The following is a 22,323-nucleotide window of genomic DNA, read 5'->3' on the forward strand; positions in this document are numbered from 1 at the left end:
TCGGATAGTCTTTGATATAAACAGCGTTTTATTTAAAATGCATTCCAATCTAAAAAAATCTTTAACCCAAATTTTGAGACACTTTGTCAGTTATCGTTATTATTCTGTTTCAGTTTATTCAAACTTGCATGAAAGCTATGCATTCATTTCTCGTCGTATATTTTATGAACGGTTTAAACATTTAATAATAATAACGTAGATATATAATACGCAAAATATAACAATTATGCATAAATTTAAAGTAAATAAAATACAAAAATATACATATTTGTAAAACATAAAAGACCAAAGATATATTTGCATTTGTTTTGTTACATAATAAAGGCAAATAATTATTTATATTATACAAATATTGAAGCAGAAGACTACTGTTTTTTGTTATATTAAAATATTTTAAATCAGGATACTTAATGCAATAAATAAATGTCAAACTCTACATGAAAATGCAAAATTTATTAAATGTAATAAATATTGTATTTTTGCATATAGTTTCATGTATTAAAATTTAATAAATATTTCATTTTAATATTGCAAGTTATGTTTTATATAGTAAGATGTATTAAATGTTGCATTTTATGTTTTTATTTTTATTTATTTATTTATTTATTTTCAAACTGAATGACACTAATTTTACGAATGGTTTAAATTAACAGCTAAGGAGTACTGAACAGGTATTTCTTTAAATTATGCAATATTATAACTTTCCAACAATTTGTGTTGCTGTTATAAATCATCTAATTCACACAATAAAATATAAATTTCTATAAATGTGTAAAAGCCTATTTTCACATACCAAATTTATCATGAATATACAATAGAATTTTGTATATTCATGATTTAATCTATGAGAAGCTCAAGCCGATCATGCTTGGACACCATGCAGATACGGACCTTTGCACACAGTACACCTGCAATACATCCCTCCAAATGAGAAAGTACTAGCTATACATACAGATGGCTCAAAAACGTAAAAGGGCATAGGCTGCGCCTGCTGTGTACTCCAAGAAGGAAAAGTGGTAAAAACTTGGAAAAGACGACTGGAAGGCAAAAATACCGCATTTCAGGCGTAGCTTCTAGCATTAAAAGCAGCCATCAATTTGGCAAAGTATCAATTGGTAACAGAGGTCAATATGTACAACGACTCCGCCTCAAGTTTGGAGGCCATCCGACGGCATAAGACAAGGAGTCCTTTAGTGCAAGATGTACAACAAATTCTCCTAAGGATCCCACCAGATGACAGACCCAACCTGATATAGGCTCCAGCTCATGTGGGATTACTGGCAACGAAGCGACAGACTGGCTTTCGAAATCAGTAGCCAATCACTCTATTAGACTGGTAAACCCAGTAAGTGTGCCGCAGTATTATTTAAAAAATTACTCTAAATAGCCTTGTACAGGAATGGCAAAAAAGATGGGAAAGCTCAGGGAGAATAACCTGTGATTTCCCATCTTTTGTTCTTTCCGAAAGTTTTTCCCGAAATATAATTGCTTAATTAAAACATACAACGGCACACAAACTCATTTCTACACTGGCCATGATCCCTTCTCACGTTATCTTAAGAGATTCGGCAACCCAGACTCAGAATTATGTGAATGTGGTGCGATCGGTGATGCAGATCACTGCCACTTCAACTGGCCACACATCGATAAATTGCATTTAAAAACATCAAACAGTGAATACTGGTCGCAATGGGCGAAGAATACCTGCGGCAACAAGCAAGCGGGAACTAAGATAGAAGAGGTGATTAAGCTATTCTCAGCAAGGTATTAAGAAATTCTTCCCCTTGAAAATTGGATCTTCGCAGCATAATTTCAACAGCAAATCAAAGTGGTGGGGAGAGGCCTTACAGAAGTGAAGTACATTGAACTGACAGCTCGCAGATAACGGAGCAGCAGATTAGTGTAGTTTTCTCTTGCAGTAATATCTAAGTAATTGAAGACTAACAACGATACTCCTTTGATAGGTACTACAACTATAATAGCAGTTGCAACTTTTCCAAGCAGCTCAGCTAAGATACCAGAAATTAAGTCATATAACTCCCTACCCAGTTTACGCCGGATAGTACTATACAACAACTGAAAATCAACATTAGAAAAATAGCTCGCTCCTTAGAATAGTAACTGGACTGTAAGAACAAAAACTATTGTAATTTAAGCTTATTACTATCCATTTTGCATGCACGTGTTAAAAATGACATCAAAAATCCAAACAATGTGTAATTGAATTACAAATTTACTTTGATTATCTCAGTAAAAGTATCTCATAAATATGAATTCAGGTAATGTTGTGCACATAACTGTCATAATTATATCTAACTATCTCGTGTAACTTGTACAAGGCAATGTCTGTAATTAACATATATGTGCTTATACACAAGCCTTCTAATGTCAATGTAATATTTATGTTTTTACATGGAAGAAATAATCCCTTCTGCCAGGATGAACACTGTAAGACTTTTACAGCAAAGTCAGGTCAGTGGTTATCTAAGACGGCGCTCAGTAAAGCTTAATATTCGTGTCAAGGAACTAGATTTGAAATTGAGCCCCAAAACCGTAGCAAATAGATTCTCACATTTGTTACAAAAATTTATAAATAATAAAATTAACTCTTTTAAAATAAACTGTCATGTACTATAAAATTAATTCAACATATAAACGCCTTTTTAGGGAGTTTAATAAAATGTATCTGAAACTCAAAGGAGGCACACGTAAGATACACATTATTAAAACATGAGAAATTTGATAACAAAGAGCTAATTCTCAAATGTTCGCACGTTTGAAACTAAATCAACTATTTAATTTAATTAATTTATCTTTCGATAACTCTTGAAACATTTATCATCCAAATACTCATTTTATGTTACTCAGGTTTGGTTGAAGGAGCTAAATGAATCTGCGGCCAGGGAATGCAAACAAAGCTCTTCTCCATTTCTTATTGCCCTAATTCGTTCGACTTACAGATTTACTCGTTTATGTAGAAGAATTAAATTCATTCTTGTTTTTTCATAGAAATAAAGAAGGAAAATATGAAATGAAAATTTTAAGTAAAAAATCAAAAATTTATATAATTAATAATTAAAAATGCTAATAACTATTACCAAAAATGTAACTACTTAAAAAGTAATTAAGACCTTATTTTATGTAATGACCGCATTCTACTATGCACATTGTCGTTGTGCATGCCCACCAGCAAAACTGGAATAACCGTGGTTTGAATTTTTAGGACAATATCGCAATTGATTTTCTTACATTTCCTTGCTTCACAAAAGCTAATAATTATTGCAGTGGCATACGTTTTGAAAGTATAGTGGATAATAATTTTTCACCACTTGGATTTGGACAATTAATTTTCCGCCTTTACTCAGTCAACCTATAAATGGGAAAGAATATAAGTAATTATTGCCAGATGGGTTATCGTAGTGTAAATTGTACACGTCCACCTAGCAGATGGAAGAGCAGTAGTTCGAATTCTGGAGGGGTCACAGTTAATTTTTTAAGTTCTTAGAAAAAATCTACTAGTGTCTACAACTTTAATTTTGTGTTTAACTACTAATACTATTAAATTAATTAAAGTTCTCATAGGCTTTGGTTAACCATCAAAATCATTGTAATTAAAATCATTGTAATTAAAAAAAAGACGACACCATTAAGACTTGTTGAGTTTCGCACTGCATTAATGCTAGTTTGAATTGCGATAATAATATTATTTTTAATCGCTGCTTTTAAGCTGAGTAGAATTCTCATTGGTTTTTGGTTTAACGCTAACTGAAATCTTCTCCAAACTTACCATTCGTAAACTGATTAAATCTTTGTCACTGAAAATTCATTTAAATGGTAATAATACCCTTTCCCATAAAACTATTAGAATTATCGTAGACGTGTACCAACTAAAACGATAATAATAGCCTCATCACTCGCTAACTGATCGTATTTCTAGTTTTAACCTAATTAAAATGGAAAAATGACTTTTAGAATGTTTGTAAGTAATTATAATACAAATTGATTTATTGATTTAATGTAAAATGAGAGGAATATTTCTATTCATTTCATTAACTGATAATTTTCATTAACTTGCCTTGCTTTGAATTTAATGCATTAAATCATTAAATTCCTCATAAATGAAACAGAGATTATAATTACAGTGGTGATATTTATAGTCCATATTGACTAGAATTTTCATAAACATTCTCCTTCTTAGAACAATAATAGTAATTTTAATATTCAAAACTGAGAGTAACATTCTCACAAACTAAACATGGGTTATAATGATAATAATAAATTTTCCAGACACGAATTAAATAGGATTTTTATGCACATAATAGTAATTAAAACGACAGTAGTAAACTCACGCGTTGTTAAACCGCAAGAATTCTCACGAATTTATCATAACTATTAATGTTTTTTAATTAAATTCTGAAATTTTTAGTTTTATTAAGATGATAACGATATTCTTTCAATTAAATTCAAAACTTCCTAATATAGTCTAGTTTACCTGTATTATATTCTATAATACAGGTATTAAGTAACTGTCATATTGATAGTAATAATTGACATCTTATTAATTTTACTTTTCAAAAACGCAGAGGTTCATACAGATTTTACATTAAATTTTAAAGTAGAAGTACACTGATCTAACTAACGCAGTGATTAGAACTTCGATATACCTATTTTAGTTAAAGTAATAATGGCCACCTGATTAATAAATTTAATAAATTTTTTCATGTATTTAATTCCAATTGATATTAATTTGACTGTAATTTTTCATAGATTTAAAACTAAAAGTTTGTCTAAATTCATTACTTAGCACATTTTTGGCTTCGTTATAGCATTATACTACTAAATTGGTCCAATATATTGTTACGAATTTCTACATAGATAGATTATTTTAGTGAAATTATATGTGAAACTGTTGTATTTTTTTTTTGTAATGTAACATGAAAAATCGAGAGAAAAAAGCTATGTCCGAAAAGTAAGAATACAGAGCAAGTCTGTTTAACATTGAGTAAATAGGTATCTCGGTAATCTGGAGAGGTATCGCCGAGCTGGCCACGGTTTTGGTGACTAAACTTTATCGCCAAACTTGGCGACCATTTGGCGATGTTTTTGGTTTAGTCCCTATATCGCTGTAATAGCTATTGTAATTGATCGCTGTATTAGCTGTAACCTCATATTATCTTCCAGTAGTTTCGAGAAGTAGAAGGTACTAGAAATATCTCGGCGGCCGAATAAAACCTATATAAAGCTGGTGAGAGCATCTCAGCCAGCATAACAACTAGTTCCAAGTTCCAAGCTCTCAGGTTTTGCTGTTTTTATTGCGAGTTGTCAGTTCAGTGGGTGAGTTCGGATTACTCAGCTATCTCCGGATAGTTTTCTCTTTAGATGAGCTCTGCATTGCGCTGTGTTTGACGTTCTTAGTATTTTGAAGTTAACTACTGATTATACTCTGTGATATTCTGAAGAGCTATACATTTGCGGAAAGTTCCAGACCTCTGAGATATTTCTTTTAATTAAGATACAATAACACGCTGAACGAGTATTAATTTAGAAGTCAAACAACAAAAATTAGGGTTGTATTGTAATCAGGGTTGATTTTTGTGGTTTGACTTTTAAATTAATGCTTCTTTTGACATAATAAATTTTATCAATCTCATGGGACCTGTATGCATTCAATCTGTTGCAAACCTGCACGTACGCAACAATGTTTTTTCATTGTAAAAGTTTCTTACTAAAATGTAACAGAATTCAAGAACTAACTCCTCTTTTTATTTGCTGAACTTACAGAAACAGGCTGACTTATTTAATAATTTCTTCCATCAACTCCCTGATGACGATGCGTCAAATGATGTAAATTCCTCTAATAATTTTTGTTTGGGCATGTTTTGCCCCCTTTCACTTGCACTTTGCTACTGTACTTCTGGATTTTGGTTTTGTGTATAACGTATTCCGAACTGAATTTGGGATGAATTTTAAAAGTATTATTTATTTTAATTTATTTTGCATTAATACCACCATTTCCTGCTGCTTGCAGGCGCAGTTGCATTAGATTTTGAACTGCTTTTTACATTGCATTTATTAATGTGTAATTATTTTTAATACAGTTAATTATAATTTTTTATGGATTAAGATAACTAATAACTATTTAAAGTAGGACTAATAAGTAGGATTTATTCCTTAGAAATAGGATAAGTGTACTCTGATTATAATTCTCGTAAACCTACCTCTGTTTAGAAAAGTTGTAAGAGCTTTAATGATAAACTGAATAAATTTCTCATATATTTAATTTTAATTAGTATTAATTTAATTGCAATTTTTCATATATTTAAAACTATTTAACATAGTAATAGGAATCGTAATGCTCGTACTCTGATAAAAATCGTAATAATTCTATATCTGGTAAAAATATAGCAACTTTACCTTTCGTTAATTAAATAAATTTCTTATGGATTTAATTTTTATTAATATCTTTATCCTAATTTTTCAAAAATTTTCAACTAATTAAAATAACAACAGGCTTTATTTCTTGTGGGATGATTGTAATTCTCATAAATCTACCTAGTTTAAAATCTAAATAAGAACTTTACCTTTCATTAACTGAGTGAATTTTTCATAGAATTCCTTCTGAGTAATTAATAACATTGGCTTTAAGACTCATTAACCAACTTAACTGATTAGCATTCTCAAACACTAAACATAAATGAAGAGGATTATAAAAATCCTTTCTGTCCCAAATTAAATGGTAATTTTACTAACTCAATGCTAAGACGGCAGCAACAAACTCACGCCCCGTTAACTGATCAGAGTTCTCATAGAATTCACACAACTAACTTAGATATTGTATTTTAAATTACTGAAGATTTACGGAGATAATCATAAAATTTAATAGCCCTTTACATCTTTGCTAAGACGCATTTTATATTGCGCAATCGAGAACGCGAACTGAAATGCAATATTTAATACTTGACATCGATGGCCAGTATTTGTACATTTACGTATTTCACGTGATACATATGCTTTCCGTCTGTGGTGGCAGAGTAAGATATAAGAATCCTCGGCAGCTCCTGGCTGTTTGGTATAAATCACAGCACATGAGTCGTCGCATAAGGCAGAAATACTCGTCAGAAATGATTAGCATACATAAAGCGCCTTGACACCAGAGAAGGCTCAACGACGTGAAAATCTCTCATCCGCCGGATAATGTCAGAATCATACGCTTTGCCTCTGCTATGCATCGATCATGTGCAATCCCTGCCCCCCATATAATATTTACTTTCTATTTCGAGCAGATTCGGAGTCACTGGCTAAGGTACCCCAGGGGAAGGGGAAGGAGATGAAGGACGAGCAAAGATTTCACTTTTCAAGGAGTATTAAGCGACGGTGCAGGAAGATGAAATTTTATAAGGGGCTCCAATCTCCATTAAGCGCTTTTCACTCACTACCCAAAGCCGCAAAATTTCGTTTCAAAATCCAATTTTTAGGAGAAATTCGGAATTCCGTGTCTCATTTGGTGATGTTCCATTGGATTTCGGAAGAATGCTTTTAAGAGGAAATATTCATATTCTTCTTTTAAGGATAAAAACGCATCAATCTGCATTCTAGGAATGAAAAAATAGGAGGGATTTTGGAGAGCTATTTGGATTTCAGAGATGGTTTCCGTTTAGAGGAAATGTTCTCTGCGTTTAAAGTTTCAGTCATTTATTCGTAAATATGGAGGGATGATAGCTGTGTCATTCTGAAGGTATTTCGCAGCTATCATATTCACTGTGATAACGGTTATTTCCGAAATCAAGTATGAAATTTTAAAATCGGTATAAACCGACTCGTTTAGTAAACCAAAGAATTGATCTGCTTTCAAAATTAGGCTAATTTTATGCCTGAAATCCTGCGGCATTTTAGCGAAAACTTAAGTATTGCATTCTATACTAAGCGTCACTTCTAGAAAAACCTCCAGTTATTTCAACTGCAACCATCCGAAACTCCAATTATCGTGACTACAGCTATTCGAAGCTCCAGTTATCCGAACTTCAACGGCCTAAAACTCCAATTATTACTTAAACCGCCAGCTCATTCGTAAGCAAATTTTAAATTATTTCCTCCTCTTTTGTAAATTAAATTATTTTTTTTTTAAATAATCAAAAAATTAAAATAACATAAAAATGCACTTTTACATCATTTGATGTTTTTGTTATGCACATTTATTAATTTATACTCATAAAATGGGATAGTTTACTTTCTATTGACAAGAATCAAGCTATATTTTTGTTTTATAGCATATTTCATGTTTTCAGATTTTTTTTTACTGTAATAAAAATTAAAACAAACGTAATAGATTTAGAATACTTTTAGCTAAATATCCATTTCATTTCAAGGAAATGCTTAGCAAAAAAAAAATTAATTTAATTTAAATTTTGACAAAACATTTGTGTTAATATACTTTTTGCTTTCTTTTCTACGAAATTAAAAATATTCGCTAGTTTCTGATTATTCGCAATCCAGGTAACATTCGCTTTTCCGAGTAACATGCAACAATTTCATATTTTCGAGTAACATGCAATAATACCTAATCAATGCAAACGCGAACCAACTCACGTGTTTGAGTACACGTTGACTGGCATGTTTACTACTTAACCAGTTTTGTACTTCATAGCTGAATAGCATCCGTCTGCTGTAAAAATGTAAATATTGGTTACATCGTTTATCGTTAGGAAGATTCATGTTGAAATGACGCAGATAATACAGATATAGTGTAAGAAATTACTATTTTAGGATTGTATTGTCACTTTTCCCCTTCCGATTTCCTGCCAGTGTGATTTTAGCTCACGCATATTTAAATGAGGTACAAAAAGGATAGAATTTAAAGAGAGGATTTAGATTGTTTTTTTAGCGAGAGCGTGTTCCACTTGAATAACCAAATAAGTCACAAGTCGCTTACGTCTGTTCAAGCGACTTAGTGTAGACTACCTAAATGAGTGACATTCTACACATTGTTTAATTCGTATCCAAACTTTTCTACCCTTTAAAAATTAAAATTATGTTTTCAGGTGTTTATTGCTTAATACTAATCTTAAAGGCTATTATAGCTTCTCGTCTTACTCTTGATGACGAGAATCCTCCTCGAACGTTTGTCAACTACGCATCTCCTCTCTTCCCCCCACACAAAAATGCGAGCTGCTTCTAAAAGGAAAATGTAATTTAGTGAAATTTTACAGGTTTCTGATATATCTGCAATACTTATGTTTAAAAATGCTGGCCATTCCATCTTAAAATCTGCAAAGTGATAAAACTGCCTTCACATGAAAATTTCGAACCAAAATGCGATATCAATTTGAAACACTGGAAGACCTGCATTCTCATGTGAATTTTAAAATTATGCTCATTTATTCGCGGCACTAATTATGATATATTCAGCTCACTTAATCGCTTATGACATCACATGGGAAATAAATTCCCCGGACGACCTACACATGTTGCTCAGAGGATTGATCTCCACTTAACCTTTTTGAATGTTCCACGGAATCTCTGAAATGAATAATTTTGAAATGATCGCTACCAGATGGCTTTAGCGTGTTAGATTATGAAGTGGAATTCTATTCGTTTAAATATAAATATTTTAGTCATAAAAAGGCTTAGTAATCAATGTGATTAAAATATCCACTATGTTTAGCTGAGTATGAAATTTTACACAAGAATCCTATTTAATGCGGTTTGCATAATTATACGAATGCTGTTGCGCAATTCGACATAATAGTATTTGTTCACCATTATTTAAAGATAAAAGGCTTAGAACAATGAATCTAAGAATCCCGGAACAATGCACTCTGCTTAAGGATTTGAAATGTTGTATCAGTTTGTAAGGATCCTAAGTTTTACTAACGTTTATTTTATTTTAAAACTGTATTATCACTTCTTCTTTTCTACTTCCGGTCAGAATTAAATGCTTTAACTTGTTTATGCAAATTCTCTTGCTAACGCCCAAGTATTTAAGTTGTGGCTTTTTGCCAAATGTGTGAGAGAGAAGGAAATTTAGGAAGCGAGCCGCTTGCCGCTGCAGTTTTACGAGTTTTCACTCGGTTGCTGTTTGCCCTTAAGGCCAGAGGTTTAGCCCTCTTGATATTTGAAAACGTATTGTAGTTTCAGCAGCTCGGCGTACTACATACGTACCCTTTTAAATAAAGGCCAGTCTTAGTGCTAGGCATTTGTATACTAATTCAAAGCTTTTAGTTATTAGCTTTTAGTTAGAGTTTTAGAATTATTAGCTTGTAGTTAGAGTTTTAGAATTATTGGCTTTTAGTAAGAGTTTTAGTTAATAGTTTTATATTTCTTACGTTCAGACCACAAGTGGTTGGTCTCTGTATCCCGAAGTTCAGGAGTACCTGTAAGTATGGAAAATAAAGGGTTTCGTATACCCTTCCTGTGTCGTCTATTCCACTCAATTTTGAACATAGCTTGAGTAAGCTCCCTGCTCCTATTCAGGACACATCATGTTTCCAAAGCAAATCAAGAGAAACACAAGTCCTGACAAGTTGTGGTGTGAGTTTATGTGAATGCCTATCTTTATATTTGCTACTTCGAATTCGTAGCCATACATTGCGACTGCATATGATTATTCCATGTATTATTTTGTATGCTTTACTAGTGGCATTTGAATTGTGAAGATATAAGTACAAGATGAGATATAGGCAAAAACTCTATCAACGACAATCTTATTGCCGAATTGTGATATTTGGCGAGTTTTCGTCAACATCGCGACATTTTGCAAGTATTCAGAAATTGCAGTTGCGATTCCCTGGAGATGAAATTTCCCGAAGCTTCTAGGCGAAGAGAAATTCTATAAATGTACTGCATTTGGAGTCATCAATCAATTAGCTGAGTGAGTTCAATGATTCATTGCAACTATAACTCAGCTTTAGAAGTTTTTGCTTTGTGAGTATTATATTAAAAATTAAAGTGCCGTTTAAAATTTAACAGATTTTTTAATTGATTATTTAATTCAATGTCATAAAATAATGATCATGAAATATCGCATAGCGGTTAGTGCAAACATACAAATAAAAGAGAGTTTAGTCTAAGGTATATCCGAGCAACTCATCAGTAGATCTTTAAAAATAAATGCAGAACTTAAGTGTTTTAACTTCCTATGTTAAATTTATTAATATCTAGGGTTACTCTTCCGATAAACATAATCATTAAAAAAAAGCATAAGCACACATTATCACATACAAAATATACAAAGACATATACCATAATGTAATATTGTGATCATGGCATCCCATAGAAAAATGTTCATGAGCACAGTCCTTATTCAGAAAGATTAGAGCACATTTCATTGCACGGTATACAGGGCAGGGCAAGCTGATCCTGCTCATGATAATGGGATTGGACGTTTTGTATTAACCGTAACCTTGGAATTCTTTCGCACTTTTGGAGGATAGAATGATTCATAATGAGAAATCACAAGAAAATTTCTCCAGGTTTCCATTCCGTCAGAAACCTTCCATTGTTCGACCCAAAAAAATATATTTAATTCGAATCGCGGAGTCGATTAAATTTTCATCAGATTCAGCTTCGAAAGTTCGTATCTGGGTATTCACCGAACGGGATACCGGTCTTTTTACTCCTTAGCCACTCGCTTTCCACTGTGAAAAATGCTCCTCCAGACGGGTCTTTTGTGGCTCCCTATATGGCTGCGGACTCTTCCTTTCTTGCCTGTAATGTCCTCTCCGCTGAGCTAAACAAGGGGGTTTCGAAAGATGCTCAACACCAATTCTCGACTTTCTCTATCACTGAACGGCCATTTGCTGTCCGTCCATTATTTTCTTCTCTCTTTATCGGAATAGAGATATTTATTCATTGTCGGGTCTGTCGTCATGCTCAAATATGGTAATGAGCCTCAGGTCATGACCACTTTCCCACAGTAAGGGAAATTCGTCTTTACCATGAAAGGTAATGCACTTCTTGTTCTCGAAGGTTCTGTATTCATTAGATGAGAATCATACCTTCTGTATCTGAAAAAAGGAAAATGTTTAAAACTGTTTATTCTAATACTCCCTTGATTCTAGAATTCTCCTTTTATTATTACTTGCCTTACAAACTTATATAAATATTTGGAAACAAATTCTTCACATGCAAATTATAATAAATAATAAATAAAAAATTATCGTTATAATTAATCGTCAATAACATAAAACATGAGTAATCTTACTGATCTGCTTATACCTTCCGTTTTAAGGTTTAATTTAAGAATTATTTTTCTTTACTTCTCTTTTTCTCTTAGAGAATTATATAGAAGTTTACTTTTATATAATTCTCTAAGAGAAAGTCTAATTTAAGCTGTTATTTATTTTAATGAAGTGCTTTTTGCTGCTATTTTGGAGTATTTATTAAGAATCTCTCCACAGCGCCGTTGCTAGAAACTAAATGTTAGGTCTGAAACACTAAAGGAGATGAAGAAAAGCCTTAAATTCTGCAGTCCCTTATAGGCATCTGAAGGCTAAAACGCTGAGGCAGGAGTACCGTTTTGTAACTCGAAGTTGAACTCGAAAGCTTCCAACTGCGGTTTCGATTTTCTTATCATATAGTTACGAAAAATAATAAAACGAAATACTTTAATTCCTTAAACAATCATTACAAAATCATGCCTTTTTTACAGATGTCAAGCGTAATATTAAATTATTCCAAGTTTATAAACTAAATGTACATTTGCCGCTTTTTAATTCCGGACAGCATGCTTGCGTACAGAATTTTACATATTCAGTTTTAAAAAAGTATTCTTTGTCCTAAAGTTTAATTTTTATGTTTTTAAAAGTAAATCTTTGATGTTGTCATTATAGCAACAGAAGATACGAAGGACATTCTGAAGTTTGATAATGAACATTTTTTTCCCTTTTCAGATAAAATAATGTTTTCCAAGATTTCGAAACAAGTTTTTTATAGTATTCGTAATATGTAACTAATATCCTTGCAATATGCTATAAAAATTATGAAAAGTTGTTAAATATGTTATTATGTCCTTGCAGTTTGTTATCTCTATGTGTCTTTCATTCGTGCTGAGCGTAAGCTACTACACCCAGGCTACGAAATTTGGTATATAGGTGCATTTAGACAAGAGCCTCGAAGCGATTTTTTTCAAGATTCGAATCAAAATTTTTTATTTCATCTTTTCGATTTTATTGCATCATTTTAAAAGTTTCATTCTTTTAGAAATGGGGTTTTGGCAACAGTTTTCCATTCATTTGTATACTGGACTGCTGACTGTTGAACATCAGCACTGTCATCACTTGGAATATGAGGGCGATAATTCTGGGCAGTTTTTAAATTTAATGTTTCTTTGGATACTGGACGTTTGTTGAGAGAAGACAACGGGAAGTTGACTAATTTATTTATTAGGATAATTAATACTTATATTAAGGGATATTGCTTATTTCTTTGCAATTGTGTTATATGTAATACATTCTTTTTAAGTTTGTGGGTTTTGTTAATCCAAAGGGGCTTTGTCCCTGAAGGACTATTTTCGTTTTGCGATTTTGCGTTGAGTCATTATAAATGTCCGTTTCACTTTTCAAACTGTTGCCACCAAATGTTAGAATCCTGCATTATATTTAAAGAAATTAAATTATGAAAAATAAGCATAAATATATGTATATTTCTCGCATTGTGATAAAACAACGGTACATAGAGCCAAGGAAGTTTGAATGACGTAATCCTCCTACGAATATAGGCATGTGGAAGCCCAAATTTGAAATTTGTTTTATTATGGATTTCCTATTTTGTAAAACCTTAACGAATTTTTGATTAACAAACTTAAGGATTTCATAGCGACCAATGGCAATGTTGTACAGAAAAAACATTTTTATCTCCAGCGCGCAAGTCTCTGTATTGGGAATTCTAAAGATGTGCTCATTATAAAACTATTTTGCGATATTGCTTTTGAAATGAATTTTGTGGTTTAAATGCGAAGAACGTGATATTTAATAAATAAATGTAACACACAAAATGTTAATAAAACGCCCTTTTGGACTTAATTTAAAATCTGAAACCTTTCAGATTTTTTAAAAATTTTATTTATTTATTTTTTAATGGAGTTGCTCTGCAGAGTAAAATTCTGCGCAGTTTTTAAATTTAACATTTGGTGTTCCCTTCAGGCATTTTTCCGGTACATTTAAAAGCCAGACGAAGGTTGGCCGCGTAGCTACTAGTCATATATAAATAAAGTATAAACCTTGAAGTGTGCTATTTATATAACGAATCGTTAGGCTTCTTTTAAATGCTGCATGTCTTAATGGGCAATAACTTCATTAATTATATACGGAGAGTACGCTATGGAAGAGGAATCCTAAAACGTGCTCTATTTAAAGCCCTTAACACTGTTATTGATGCTCCAACAACTAGACGAAAATTGCACAAGTTTATGGAACACAAGTCAGTGGTGACCGGCAAGCAGTAATCTGAAAAGAGAACGAAGTCAGGTCAAAGACATTGACCAGCGTTGACCAAAAAGAACCAAATTCCCAAGAACAATGTTCGATATCTCACCATGTAACGTCCGGACAACCAAAGGCATAGACAAAGACAGTACCAGTAATGCCAAGTTCAGCCGCTGCCGAGCTTGAATCTACCACCGAATGAGCGATGGTTCTAGGTCACTGGGAAGACTGATTATGTCCCTACGAACCGATTCTGTCTAGGTACAGGTCCTAGCCAGAACGCTGGATTCCCCCCCCCCAAGTCGAATCCCGTGATGAGTTACATATGGACAATAAAACCTCTTAAGATTGTGCATTAGTCGCGTTGTAGAGTCAAAGGTAATTTATTAGAGCAGGAAGTATAAAAAATCTAACTCTGGATCACCCGATTGGTAGCACCAGATTACACAAAACACAAGCGCTAAGGTTAAAAAAAGTCTTACAGCTTTTTTTGTTCTAAACTAAAAAATAATCTTAAATTAACGGAACTTGAATTACACTTTTCGTTCATAATTATCTATGTGGCTTGCAAATGTTATGGTCATATGAATTGTGAAATTGAAGTGATAACCTTCTTTAATTCTTAGTTAATTGATGAATTAATTAATTTAAAAACATATATTAAAATTTGATTGGCAATTTTCGGTTTTATTTTTGTTTTATTGCATTTTATGAAAAGAAGCCAAATGTATTTCAAGGGAAAATACAATTCTCTTATTACACATATATGTGATTCTAACAGAATTATTTCAACGTTGATGTTCAACATTGTTCAAGGGAAAATACAATTCTCTTATTGCACATATATGTGATTCTAACAGAATTATTTCAACGTTGATGTTGTTAAAGAAGAACAAGATTTTGATCTTATACTGGTCGATCGGCATTTTAATTGAATAATTTACTGAAATGAAATTATTGTTATATGCCAGAACGAATGACTGTTGCATTCATTCAAAAATAACTCGTTCAAATACCCTTAAATTCTTTCCAAAATTAATAATAAAGCTGACGACGCTTTCTATGAACGCGTATTAATCTTAGAATAACTAGAAACGAAAAGTTAAAAACTCTCAGTGATAATATTTAATTTAATTTTTGATATAAGAATGTGAAAATAAGATAGAAACTAAGACTGACATTTTCGTCAAACTAAAAATAAAATTAAAGCCGTCCTTAACTTCAAGTAGAGTCTGTGGAATTCTTCAAACACAATTATCAGCGCATAAGGTTAAGTCTCACGGACTCTTTTAATATAAAATTTACCAACTAACTTCTTTTCCGCTTAGTTTCATCACATCACCTGGAACTTGAAATTATTTTGTGCACTTACATTGAATTCTGCTTTTAAATTGCTGATATGTTAAATATTTGCTAACGTTAAAGCAAACATTTTGACATTTCATTCTGCCATCTGCAGATAAACCAATCATATGGTTCTGAGAAATTTTATTGAAACTTTAATGAGGGCTTATAAATGTTTATGTGTATTAGTTATTTTAAGCTTAAGTATTACGTCTGATAGAAGAAAACGTATAGGAAATTAAATTTAATCTGTTATTATTTTTAACTAGAAATAGAAGCTGTCTAGTTTAGAATAAATGTCCCATATTTTTTAAAACTCATGCAATCTTCGTATTGAAAACATTTCCCAAAATAAAGTAGCTTCAAAAACGATTACATTTAAATTTTATTTATTACGCCAATTTTAATTGCACTTTTACTTATTTTAACATTTTACAATCATTCTTCTGAATCTGAAAACATAACTGCATATAGTATATTTTTTTAAAGTAATGTATTCTTTTGACATACAATTTTTTTTCAGCTAGCAGTGCATATAATTTAAATTATTAGCATATAGCTAATTATTTAATACATTTGATTGTATAAAATTAAATACCTTAGCTTCCGATAGTGTAAATTAAGTTTGGTATATTTAGATATTTTAAGAAGATTTCGATTCAACATGCTCTCGAAAGGCAATATATGCAATGCGTTTCAAAATCATAAAAACAACCTTGTATTCAGCGTAAGTATATTGAAACACTCAATCGATTTCGAGGGCAGCTAAAGGTCCCTCTTCATCAGAAGAAAGAAATACCTGGAAAGAAGAAAAATAAAGGGGAAGAAGTCTCAGAAACACGTGGTCCTTATCAGCACTGCACGTGGTTATAACCTGATTTTTAATCAGAGTTACACTGGCCGCCTAATTTTACTGAGCCAGGCTATCTGATCAAACATGTAACAACAAAGAACAAGAAAAATTAGCGAAGTTAAAAATAGGGAGCGAGGGGCAACTGCACCTTCACGCTCAAAATCTGAACTTGGAATAATGGAAAGTAACCACTGAACGGATTTTTATTCCCTCTGGTAGTACCAAACGCGAGGAGGTAATGCCATCTATCGGCAAAAATAACTGAATTAAGAAAGTAGAATTTTAAAGGCATTAGGAAGGACTGGATTGGATTTAAAATCATTAACTAAACATGTTAAATCTTTGTGAATATGAAAAGCCTCAAGAAAATCCAATTCACCTATGGAAGAAGTTTTTTGGATAATTTTTGCAGACCCAAAGTCAAAATTATGGTTAAATGTCCAACTGTGATACGCTATTGAAGACTTGTTAATTTCGCCTTTTCTGACATAAGATTCATGTTCCTTGATACGAAACTTCAACGCTCTTTTTGTTTGGCCAATATATCTTAAACCACATTGACACGATATACTATAAATTCCCCAAGAATTCAAGACAGAAACGCAATCTTTTAGAATCGAAGGGTAAATTTTATTAATAGGGGAGAAACCGACTTGAAAACTGAATTTCTGGAGAATCCGTGCAATTTTATAGCTAACAGAAGGATAAAATGGAAGTACGGCAAGGCCATTAATATTATTTCTAACAGTGGAATGTCTACTTTGATGGGAATCTGAGAATTTTTTAACAGCTTTATTAATAATCACGGGAGAAAATCAACGGTCAATCGCAACTGCTCTCAAACAATTAAGTTCATTGGTAAGCAAAGATTCAGAGGAACAAACTTAAAGCGCGCGGAATACATAATACTCGTAGTAAAAAGAAGCCATTCTTTGCTTAACAGGGTGGCATGACTTGGCATGGGGTGGGAAACAAACTGCAAAGGGTTTACGGTACACAATAGTGCTAAAACCAGTTTCATTGCGGATTATAAGAATATCAAGGAAGGGGAGGGAATTGTTGGATTCAATTTCAAGAGTGAATTGGATGGCTGGATCAATTGAATTCATAATAGATAGAATCTCGGATAAATCCTCTTTATAACCGTCAAAAAGTGCGAAAGTGTCGTCCACATACCGAATCCAAAGACGAAAAGATAGTTTATCAAATAATTTCATCTCAAAATAGTGCATATAAATGTCAGCAAGTACCGGACTGAGAGGATTACCCATAGCCAATCCTTCAACTTGACGAAAATATGCATGTTAGAAAACAAAGTGGGTTTGACTTAGAGCGACTTTAGTAAGCGAAACCAACTCATTAACTTTAGTATGTGTGAACTGAAATGCCCGAAGCCTAGTTTCAAGACAATTTAGTGTTCCTTCGACCGGAACATTAGTAAACAGTGATTTGACATCAAATGACAGCATCATTAGTGACCATTGGTCACCGTGAAACATATTTAAAACGCATGCCAAACGTTGATCATTTTTCTATTTTATATGTATTTCATACTTTTCTAATGTGTCCAAAACTGTTGACACAATCGAAATTTTGAAAATAATTCATTTTGTCTCACAGGCATGCTAATGCAGTGCACATCAAACATTTAAAAGCTGTGAAAACTCTGTAATGGATATTAAGTGCACATTTTTTAAATCGATGGCACCATATACTGTTACAAATAATATATTGTTACGAATGTTTTATATATATAAATAATTTTAATGAAATTATATGTGAAATTATAGTGTCTTCCGTTTAATGTTACATGAAAAATCAGAACAAACGAAGATCTCTACTTGACTTTTAGAAAAATGGCTATATCGCTAAATTTGCGAGATATCGCTAAGCTGCGCTGATTTCGGCGAATAATTTTTATCGCCTAATTTGGTGAGAACTTGGCAAACATTGAGATCATCTGGCACCATTTGGGTCCTATCGCTTTATAACTGTAGTTGGTACTGTAATTTAATAATTGTAATTGATCCCTCTACGTAACTGTAACTGCATTTGGCCCTTATATGTAACTTTAGCCATCTATGCCTTCCGGTAATTTCGAGAAATGGAAGGTACTGGAGATTTCTCGGCGGCCGGATGAAAACTATGTAAGATCAGAGAAAGCATCTGTTCTCAGTTTTTAGTTCACAGCTGACTTCGGTGTACTGAGAGATCATACGAGCTTACCCATTGAATATTTTTATACTGTTTTGTGTTTATCGTTATTAGTAGTCTGAAGTGGTAACTTCTGACTGTGCTCTGTCAGGCTTAGAAGAGCTGTACGAGTACTCTTGTGGAAAGTTACAGAGCCGTAAAATGTTTCTTTTGGAAAAATAAATTTATCAAACTATCATCGGTTCTGTGTGCATTCAATCCATTACGAACCCGTATGCACGCAACAATACATTACTTGAAACTTCAGTTGTTCTTTATGCTGTCAGCTTTAAAAACGTTTGTTTGGTGGAAGATACCAATGAGATTTTTCCGCGCATATTTAGTTTTTAAGGTTGAGTATTCCTTAGCAGCGCGTTCTTATGGTAAAACAGTCTTTTTATGCGGTCGAGAACCTAACAAGACAGTAAATTTCTACTGGTAAACTTGGCATTGCCAAAATTGGAAATTGTCCGTCATTCCCTTCTGAGTTCGGAAAAAATGAGCGAAGCAAGGAACAAAATGCCGCTGTAACTACTAGCAAAACAATTGATGATATAAATGATAAACCCAATCAAAGTTATGCAATGGGAAGTAATGATCCAACAGAAAAATGTTTTCTGCCCTAGAAAATTTCATTGCTATATTGTACTAGACAAGCTAACAGCATATAGCAGCATAGAAATGGATATAATACATTGAAACAATTTACTATTAAGTTATACATTTTGGATTATTCTCACTTTTTGAAAGTTCCATGCACGGGACATTTGGATCATTCTGTATATGACAACCGATCAAATCTTAGACATCGGTCGATGTGGTTGCAAAGAGTCTGGAGATTAACGGTCAAGGTAACCACGGAGACAATAGCTTTGATGAACACCTTGTAGAGACATTAGGTTATTTGGAAGCAGGGGATGTGAAAAATGAGCAAGCCTTCGCCGGGAATCGAACCACGGACCTCTGGAATACGCGCCCAGCGTGCTGACCACTACACTACGAAGGCATGCTAAGAAGGCGGTAGAAATACCTTATAACCTTAGGAAAAGTCACTGTGATTAAATTCGAACATTAACCAAACGTGAATACAGTTAGTGTTTGTGAAATACAGAAGCGAAAACAAATTTACAATTTAGCTTTATTTTAGAATAAAATTTAGTATTTTTTTAATGTTTCTAAAAAATTATTTCTTTTAAATGAGATTTTCATGTTAAATAAAAACGTAATATATTTAAATGCCTTTGAGATACTATCTGTGAGTTTTTGAAGAAAGATTAGTTTAAAAAGTCTATTTTGGATTAACGCAAATAAATAGTTTTAATAAAACAAAGCTCTACTCAAAGTCTAGAGCAGAGCGTTGGAGAAATTGGAGTTCTGGACAAATCTACCACAAAAGCATATGATCTCATAAATACCATTAGAATTTCGTATCAGGAAGGAAGAAAAATCAAGTATATAGTTGTCGAGATTCTAACTAAGAACTTGCAAGTGTTAGCTCAATGTGTTAACGTTTTGGTATATTGATCTAGTAACCACATATGGGAGAGAGAGAGAGATAACGGAATACGTGGGCACTATCCCCTTACCAAACGGTTAATTAGTATAGCTCCACGTCCACCACTATCTACAGCACCCCTTCAAAATACATAATGCCACCTGAAAGGTATTCAACGTGCACGACAAGACATACAAAAACCATACAAACCATACATACAAAAACCATACAAACCACATATGGGAGAGCTCATGAGTTACTTATATTCTTCTCCATTTAAAACGCGACTGGTAAGAGAGGTGAGACACAGACGACCACTTTCACAAAGGGCGAGCTATCATCCGTCACACTTTATTTCGTACCTCTTATTGAGAACATTCCAAATTTTGAACCAGAAAACATGAAAGCCCATCCTTACATAATTTGACTCACGGATCTTCCAGCGTCAAGTAGATGAATTTACACCAAAAGATCATGAATAGGGGAATGATATAATTATTTAAAACATATAATTTGCTGTCAGAAAAGAAATTTGATTTCCTTCACTTATACCACTCTATACCAATAAGAAAAATAACAAGATTTGGTATTAAGTAAGAAATTTTAAATGTTGTTGAAATATTTAATCATATTTATTGCATAATAAACAACATTAAAGAATAAAATTTGGAATTACTTTAATGGGCTTTGTCTATGAAATCTTCAAGATCTAAAGATCATGTTGTAAAAATTGAACTTAATCATGGCAAAATATTCTTTAAGAGGAAATTCTACCTCGGTTGAAAATTCATCGATATGATATCGATCAGCAGTGGCTTACTTTAACTGGTTTTGTGATCTCGAGTTATTTTCATCGATTTTTGACACTTGTGTCCTCTTTACAGAAATATCCAAACTATCAGATTCTTTTTCGAACTTTCCCACTTCCTTCCTCTTCAAATTTAAATAAGTCACATGAGAGGAAGGAGTTTGAGAATTTCTTATTTGATCACAAAATTTCTAAATGCTCTCATTCAAAGCAGAAATTCGGAAATCGACATTCTGTCTGCTTCCTCTTATTATTGGTTTTCTTTCTTAAATTATTATGTTCAAAAGTTTCTTTTAAAACTTCTTTTATAACACATAAATACAAGGAGTATCCAAGAATAACTTTTATTTTTAAACAATTATTTTATGCTTCACAGCTATATATTATAAGCTTCTTCAACGTACTCCCTTCCACCATCCACATTCTTTTACTGAAGTTGTTTTTGCTGAAGATATGGAAACAGTTCTAGAGATTTTGATATGGAATAACATCCTTGGCAGTCAATGTATTTTCTTGCATATCATTCAGAACACTGAATTACTGTTTAAGAATTTTTCTTAAACGTGGAAATAGGCAAATGTAGCAAGGGGTAAATAGGATTAGTGATTGCCCACCCAACGGGGGGGATAGAAGTTAGCGGCTCTGAAGGGTCCGGGTTCGAATCCCAGAGATGGCAGGGATGTTTGTAAATGTATAGTGTCTGTGCGGCATGGAGGCACTCTAAATACGCGGTGAGCATAAGGTCCTCTCGTCAGGTTGGTAGTAGGTGAAGAGGGATGGAAGTACCGGGGTACTCTCACTCAGAACTGGGGCAGAATTGAGCTAAATTTTATAGTCACCTACATGATGACCAAGAGTCTTGCCAAAGACAGGTGCAGTCTTGCACCCCTTGCCACGATGAATATCGTGGACTTGTCCTGATGTCCTGATACGCCCATTCGAATGTATCTTAAACTGGAATTTTGCACCAACTCCTTTTGTGACGTGACTGTGTCACTGGGGGGATACTGTGATGTTCGTCTGCGTACACCGCCAATCCACGTCATGTTATGTACGTAAAAATTGCCAACGCTACGGTGAACTCGCCCCTCGCCCACTTCGCCTTTAGCTCGAGCATAGGATGTGCGAATCCTTGTGTAGTAATCTGTAGTCTCTGTTCAAAAATTCTTAAAGAATAGCCTTAGGCATGTTGTTGTTCTCACTAATGCTG

General features: G+C 33.1%; 1 long non-coding RNA gene across 2 annotated transcripts in view; it reads right to left on the bottom strand.

The window, feature by feature from the left end:
• Positions 1-11,049: 11,049 nt before the first annotated feature.
• Positions 11,050-22,323, bottom strand: part of LOC146993676 (uncharacterized) — a 373,602-nt gene continuing 362,328 nt past the window's right edge. The window contains exon 4 of one of the 2 annotated variants that reach the window (XR_015044455.1): positions 11,050-12,002. This is a non-coding gene — a long non-coding RNA (uncharacterized LOC146993676). The remainder of the gene's footprint in view (positions 12,003-22,323) is intronic. The other variant, XR_015044454.1, reaches the window with a different exon arrangement.

The sequence above is a fragment of the Stegodyphus dumicola genome, chromosome 12 (assembly GCF_044657685.1).
Source record: "Stegodyphus dumicola isolate Sdum_Otavi_A_Nest chromosome 12, ASM4465768v1".
Lineage (NCBI taxonomy): Eukaryota > Metazoa > Arthropoda > Arachnida > Araneae > Eresidae > Stegodyphus > Stegodyphus dumicola.